The 8062-nt window shown below is 41.5% G+C and overlaps 1 non-coding gene and 1 pseudogene across 1 annotated transcript; both read left to right on the top strand.

Moving 5' to 3' along the window:
- The first annotated feature begins 226 nt into the window (after positions 1-226).
- Positions 227-2026, top strand: LOC149512406 (18S ribosomal RNA; annotated as a pseudogene).
- Positions 2027-2303: 277 nt separating this feature from the next.
- On the top strand, positions 2304-2459 carry LOC149512407 (5.8S ribosomal RNA). The gene has a single exon (XR_016332219.1). It is a non-coding gene; the product is annotated as a 5.8S ribosomal RNA (ribosomal RNA).
- Positions 2460-8062: the final 5603 nt, after the last annotated feature.

Here is an 8062-nt window from a genome sequence, read left to right on the forward strand (position 1 = left end):
GTTCGAAGTATGCCACTCAAACCTCCATGGCCACATTGGTGCATTGGTGTTCAATTATGCTTTTGAATGTAAAATGTTTCGTAGGTGTGGGCTCTCAACCCTTGTTCATCTGATGCTATGCATTTTACGTGCTTGACACACTTGACGCTTATGCTTCATGTTGGCTCTCTCTACCACTTAGTCAGTGCGTTAAGGCCCATATGGTGCCAACGTCCTAAAGGAATGTGGCTTGGTTGATCCTGATAGTAGTCATATGCTTGTCTCAAAGATTAAGCCATGCATGTCTAAGTATGAACTAATTTAGGTTGTGTAGCTATGAATGGCTCAATAAATCAATTATAGTTTGTTTGATGGATCTATTACTTGAATAACCATAGTAATTCTAGAGCTAATATATGCAACAAACCCTAACTTTTAGAGGGATGCATTTATTAGATAAAAGGTCGATGAGGGCTTTACCCATTGCTCTGATAATCATGATAACTCAACAAATCGCATGGCCTTTCTGCTAGCAATGCATCATTCAAATTTTTGCCCTATCAACTTTTGATGGTAGGATAATGGCCTACTATGGTGGTGATGGTGATGGAAAATTAGGGTTCGATTCTATAAAAGGAGCTTAAGAAATAGCTACCACATTCGAGGAAGGTAATAGGTGCACAAATTACCCAATCCTAACATGGGGAGGTAGTGACAATAAATAACAATACTAGGCTCTATGACTCATGTAATTGAAATGAGTACAATCTAAATCCCTTAACAAAGATCCATATGAGGGCAAGTCTTATGCCAACAAGCATAGTAATTCTAGCTCCAATAGCATATATTTAAGTTGTTGCAGGAAAAAAGTTCTTAGTTGGAACTAAGGTTGGGTCATTGTTACATCTCATGGTGAACATCAATCTACTTGTCCCTACTACAAATGATGCCCTCATGGCCTTGACTAGCCAAGTCATTCCTCTAACGTTGTTCCTTTGAAGAAATTAGAGTGCTTAAAGCAAGCCTACACTTTTATACATTAGCATGGGATAACATTATAGCATTTAGGTCCTATTATGTTGGCTCTCAGGATCAGAGTAATGATTAACATGGACAATTGAGAGCATTCATTTTTCATAGTTAGAGGTGGAATTATTTGATTTATGAAAGATGAATAACTATGAAAGCATTTGCCAAGGATGTTTTCATTAATTAAGAACGAATGTTAGGGGCTTGAAGATGATTAGATGCCATTCTAGTCTTTACCATAAATGATGCTGACCAGGGATCGAAGGATGTTATTTTTAGGACTCCACTAGCACCTTATGAGAAATCAAAGTCTTTAGGTTTTGAGGGTATGGTCCCAAGGTTGAAACTTAAAAGAATTAACTAAAGGGCACCACCAACAGTGGAGCATGTAGCTTAATTTGACTCAACATAAGGAAACTTACTAGGTCTAGACATAATAAGTATTAACTAATTGAGAGCTCTTTCTTGAATCTATGGGTGGTGGTGCATGGCCATTCTTAGTTGGTGGAGTGATTTGTCTAGTTAATTCTGTTAATGAACAAGACCTTAGCCTGCTAACTAGCTATGCAAAGGTGATCTTTCATGGCTAGCTTCTTAGAGGGACTATGACCACTTAGGCCAAGGAAGTTTGAGGCAATAACAAGTCTGTTACGCCCTTAGATGTTCTAGGCCGCAAGTATGCTACACTAATGTATTCAACTAGTCTATAGCCTTAGCAGACAGGCCTAGGTAATCTTTAAAATTTTATCATGATGGGGATAGATCATTACAATTGTTGATCTTCAACGAGGAATTCCAAGCAAGTGTGAGTCATTAGCTTGTGTTGACTAAGTCCCTGCCTTTTGTACACACTGCTTGTCACTTCTACTGATTGAATGGTCTGATAAAGTGTTTGGATCATAATGATGTGGACAATTTACTGCTTGTAACAACACAAAAAGTCCACTAAACCTTATCATTTAGAGGAAGGAAAAGTCGTAATAAGGTTTCTATAAGTGACCCTAAAGAAGGATCATTGTTGAAACCTATTTAATGAACAACTTGTGAATACATTAATGAAACATCAAAGGGGTGAGGCTACTTCTGTGCTCGAAGTCCCTTTTAGCCCTAGACGTGTATGATGGTTAATTTGTTTTGCCTTTTAGGTAGGTGAAATGATCGATATCATTTTCCATGACTGAATAATGAACCCTCGGCATGAATCGTGCAAAGGAACCAATACGTGCCATGACCATCCCATTTATGGTGCATTCATAAGTGTTGCCATGACTCTTTTTATGGTAAAAAACCAAAATGACTCTCGGCAAATGATATCTTGGCTCTCGTATCAATGAAAAACATAGCGAAATGTGATACTTGGTGTGAATTGCAAAATCTCATGAACCATCGCGTCTTTGAATGTAAGTTGCACCCCAAGCCATTAGGCCGAAGGCATGCCTGCCTAGGTGTCATGCTTTATCACCCCCTCTAACTCCCCACCCATCAGGCTTTGGGTGAGAAGGCAAAAGATGGCCTCCCGTGATCTCATCGATTTTGGTTGGCCCAAAAGTGAGTCCTCGACAATGATAGTGCCATGATAGTTGGTGGTAAAGCTTTTGACATGCCTCATCTTTGGTGATGCACATTCATCATCCATCCAGACCCTATCAGACCCTTTGATGCTTGTATTATAACCCTAGGTCAGGTGAGATTACCTATTGAGTTTAAGCATAATGATAAGCCAAGAAAAAGAAACTTACTAGGATTCCCTTAGTAACGATGAATGAACTAAGTAAAGCCTAGCTTAAGTATCAAGCACCCATGGCATTTGAATTGTAGTTGGAGAAGCATCCTCAGTAGTAGACTAGGTTGAACTCCTTAGAAAGGGGCACTAAGAGGGTGAGAGTCGCATTGTGCGGAGACCTTATCACACCACGACGCATTGTCTATGAGTCGGGTTGTTTAAAAATATAGCCCTAATCGGGCTATAAATTTTGTATGAGGCTAAATACACTCGAGAGATCGATAGTGAACAAGTACCATAAGTGAAAGATGAAAAGGACTTTGTAAAGAGAGTCAAAGAGTGCTTGAAATTGTAAAGAGATGGGTGCTTGAAGACACCCTAAGAATCATGTGTTAATTATGTTGATGGGAGGTGGGTTCCTCCCTACTAAGTTTGAAAATGTTGCACATGACCTTACAGGGTTCAAGCCAAGAAGGGATCACGAGTATGCAGCTTGTAAGATAAAAAATGATCTATCCATGGAGAACTAGACTCGAGAAAGACTAACCTTGACTAAGAGTAGTCTTAGCGCCACACAGATATGTGGTTTCAATCTAAAGAATGTGTAGCCCATGACAACCAGATTGCAAACCATGATACATGCACATGCCTTGACCACCATCAATATTGAATGACCCTTGATGCATGTGTCATGGTCCACAAGCTAGTCCAAGCCCAAAAGTTCTCTTTAAATCAAGTGATAGTTCCAGTTCTAGTATGATAGAGTTTGACAACCAAGAATACTAGACCCAAAGGCACATTAGAGTTCCAAGTCATAGGGAGTTAGCCTAAAATAATGGGGTGGGCAATGATCAAGACTCTAGAGGCTTAAGAAAGGTTTTCAGGTTTAGCAAGATTAAGCTAGACCTAGTAGCTGGCATTGGTGAGCAATGCATGGGCCCAATTGGACCCAAGCAAGAGCACTAATGATCATGGTGCAAGCACATATCAGGCCTAGGTGCAGGCATGCTAGGACACGAAAGAGTCCATTCCAATGTCCTAGACCCACACAAGCTTAGAGCTTGAGTCTCGACTCGTGACAAGTGATATCAGAGCCGAGTTTAGGGAAACCTTTAGAGTAGGTGTTAGAACCAAATACCAAGGGTTATTAGAGCCTAGATTAGACCAAAGGTGGTGACTAGAGCCTTGGTTTAAAGTGTGCAGTAGATCCCTGATCATGAAAAATGGAGCCAAAGTTGCCATGAGAGCTAAAGTTGGTGTGGGGAGCCAAAGTTTGCATTAGTATAGGTCTAGGGACTTACATACATGTATCCTAGTGTGGTATACGGGCATTATGGTGAGTTGTGCATGCATTCTACTGTGTGTGAAGACATTCAACTGTGTGGTGTAGGTAGTTTGTTGCTTGGTGTGTGCATCCTAGAAGGGCTACTATGTTCGTGTGCTAGTGAAACACTCTTAATGTGCTAGGTACGGGCATGTTAGAATGTAGGACAAGTGCTCGACAAGTTGTTGTTGTGTGTTATAGGTGTACTATGTAGATGTGTTGTACTGGTGTGCAGGCATGCACACTAGTGCCTAACCAAGAGGCTTATGTGTTGAGCTATTGTGTAGACTAGTGCCCAATAGTGTGTGCTATGTTGGTGTGCCATGTTGACAAATTGGTGTGCTAGCTTACGAGAACCAAAATTGGATTGCTTGAGTGCCTACTATAGTGGAGATAATATTTTGGTTTGTGCATTCATGATCTAATAGTTTGTATGTTTTGTGTTGTGGCTTGGCTAGGAAAAACTAGAGAGGGGGCCAAAGGGAGGTGCTCAAGGAACGCCTACCTATAGACAAGTGGGTGAATGCTTTAGCTAGATATGTGCCAAGAAGCACTTGATTAGCGAAGTGTGAGAAAACCATTCTTTAAATAACAGACTAGTTTAGAGACATTGAGGGATCTTTAAATAGGGCAATGGAAAAGCTCATGTAGCATAATGAGGCATTAGAATCCATGGTGACAACTTTATGAGAGGAGCTAGCCAGGCTCAAGGTTGACCATGCTGTATGACGAGTTATTATGGTTGTTGGTGCAGGCTTAGGACCGAGAGTGGAGGTGCCTAAGCATTTCATTCATGGACTAAAGCCGTAGGTAAAGGCCAAGCTACAATAAAGTGGTGTGCAAGAGTCAAGTTGGGATAGTAATGTTATAGAATCATTGACTCAAGTTAAGTGCACCAAGTCTCCAAGGCTGATGGGAAAAAGCCAAAGTGGGGGAGAGATCGATATTTGTTCCTTAGCGGAGGAAAGGGCTACAGGGAAGCCCAAATTTTACAAGACCAACAAAGATGCCAGTAAGGGCAAGGGGCCCTTGAGTTGTTATTTTTATGCCAATCCACATTAGGTCAAATAATGCCAGAAGCTTTCAACCATCAAGTAGGCAAAGGGGCTATCTGAAAGTAGGAGTGGCAATGGTAAATAGCATTAAAAAGAATCTAAAAAAGAATGGCTAGGTGTTAGTCAAGACTGTTGAAGGGTTTGAAACTATTGAGGAGCTAATGAGAGGAAACTAGTGGTAGCAGAGTACCATGTTATAAGTACCACATTATAAGTCCCATAGTGCAGCCAAAATCCTCACAAGAGAATGTGTCATAGAAAACTTAGAGGAAGCACAAGAAACATTAGCAGCACGGGTGGAACGAACCATTGTAACAGAATTCTGAGGAACATAAGATCAATAATAGTAGAAGGCAATAGAGTACATGTTCGAGCATGGGATCGAAATGTTGGATAATTGGTTTGTGAGGCAAGAGTCAAAACCAGCATGTAAGGTGGGTGCATCATCCCCCTAGCAATGAGGGCATTATAAGAATGAGTGGGGAGATTGTCATGCTCTGCAAGCTGGCCCAGGCCTAGTGGTTCTCTCCAAGTCAAGTGATAGTTTCAGTTTTAGTGGGATAGAGTCTGACAGCCATGAAGACTAGGCCTTCAGGCACACTGGAGGTCTAGGTCACGGGGAACTAACCCAGAACAGTAGGGTGGGTGGTGATTAAGACTCCAAAGGCTTAGGGAAGGTGTTCAGGTTCAGCAGGATTAAGTCAAGCCCAGGGATGGGCAAGCACTAATGATTGAGGTGCAAGCACATGGTCAAGCCTAGGTATAAGCACACTTGAACACACACATGGGAGGATCACATTTGGGGGCTTCCAAAAAGCTTGCTACTTAGCGTGATTTCAAGTCAAAGATTGCGCAGTAGCACCAAATCCCCTGGAATTAAGGATTATAACTTAGCTTCTAGAATCAAGGGATTGTAATCTCTAGAGTTTAGAAATGTATCTTAGGTACTAAATGTAAGGGGGGCTCAGCTCTAAATAGAGAGTCCCCCACCTCATTGTACATACAGCAAAACTATAGAGTAATAACATCCTTACTCTTGCCTTAAAACTTTTTATTATTCTTCTATTAGCATTTTGTCTAGCATTTGCTATGCCCTTTCATTTTACAGTGTACAGGGTGGCCAAGTCCTGTAATCTAGAGTATCCATGGACTATTTCTTATGTTAGGCTGATCTAGGATGCGAAAAAGTTCATTCTTGTGCCTTGGAGCTGTGCGAGGTAAAAGGTTGAGCTTGGCCCGTGACAAGTGGTGTTGTCTCTAAGTCGAGTGACAATTCTAGTTCTAGTGAGATAGAGTCTGATAGCTAAGGGTACTAGGCCCTAAGGTGCACTAGAGGTCCAAGTCACAGGGAACTAGCCCGAAACAATGAGGTGGGTAGTAATCAAGACCCCAGAGGCTTAGGGAAGGTGTTCAAGTTGAACAGGATTGAGTAAGGCCTGGGCCATGCATTAGAGACCAATGTGTGGGCACCATCTCAGACCTAAGTGGGAGCATTGATGATCAAGGTATGGTGCAAGGTCAGACCTAGGTATAGGCATGTTTGAACACAGTCTTGGAAGGATCAGATTTTGAGGCTTCTAGAAAGCCTAGTTCTTAGCATGATTTCAGCAAGTCAAGGATTGTGTAGCAACAATAAGTCCCCTAGGATCAGGGATTGTATCTTAGCTCCTAGAATTAAGGGATTGTAGTCTCTAGAGTTTAAAATTGTATCTCAGACACTAAATGTAAGGGAGACTCAGCTAAAAATAAAGAGTCTCGCACCCTCATTGTACACACACTAGAACCATTGAGTAATAACATCCTTACTCTTGCTTTAAACCTTTATGTTGTTTTTTCTTAGCCTTTTTTCTAGCTCTTGTTGTGCCTTTTCATTTTGTAGCATTTTATAGTGTACTAAGGGCCAAGCCTTGTAGTCTAGAATGTCCATGCACCATTTCTTGTGTTAGGCTAATCTAGTATGTGAAAGAGTCCATTCCCGTGTCTTGGAGCCATGTGAGCTTAGAGCTTGAGTATTAACCAGTGACACATGCACATGCCTTGACCACTATTAAGACTTGTTGTCCTTTTATCTTAGCACATGCTTTGACCACCATTAGCACATGCTAGCCATTGTATGGATAGTTCCCTTGAACATCATGCTAGGTTGCACACCACGTGTAGGTATCCTAGGCCTAAGCCATGCGCCATTCGCACCACAACTGGGTAGTAGGTGTGTTAAGGCACATCTTTATATTTTTGCCATGCTATGCCATTTTTGTGGTTTGTAAATTCATATAATGGTCCATTAAGCCTTCATGTGAAGTTTCTTGACAACATGACTCGTTTTCTATTTTTCATGATTTTCAAAATTTTTTATGATTCAAATTTTTTGAAAATGTTTTAGGAGTTTTGGCAAAATCTGGACTTGGTGCAGACACATTCCTCAATCAGCATTGGTAGAAGATGTCATTTGGTGTAGGTAGTTGCCTCGAACACAATTGGCACATGGTGGGTGTCACAGGCCATGAGATCCTTAGACCAAAACCACGCACTCGTGCTGCACCAAGACTACTCTTATTCGATGTCTGCCTTTCTGAGTCAAATCATTTTTAATCTTTCAAGCCACATACTCAGGAGCCTTTCTTGGCAGGAACCCCATAGGGTTGCACGCAACATTCTCAAACTCAGTAGGGAGGAACCCAACCCTCATCATCTTAATCAACCCATGATTTTTAGGGTGGCCCTGAGCACCCATCTCTACCCACAAGCATCAAGGTCTCGATTTCTGACCCACTTAGCTTATAAGGGGCCATAGCCTTAGTTCTCATGATATTATCTCATTCTGGTATGGGAAGAACCCAACACCATGCCCAGTTGGATCATACACAAGATCTTATGCCTTGAACTCAGAGGCACAACATAAAAGTTGGTCAGCAACCAATCCGAAGCCACTTTAGGCTTGTCTTATCCCAC

The sequence above is a fragment of the Durio zibethinus genome, chromosome 22 (genome assembly GCF_047325235.1).
Source record: "Durio zibethinus cultivar Kanyao isolate XHJ-2024 chromosome 22, ASM4732523v1, whole genome shotgun sequence".
Taxonomy (NCBI): domain Eukaryota; kingdom Viridiplantae; phylum Streptophyta; class Magnoliopsida; order Malvales; family Malvaceae; genus Durio; species Durio zibethinus.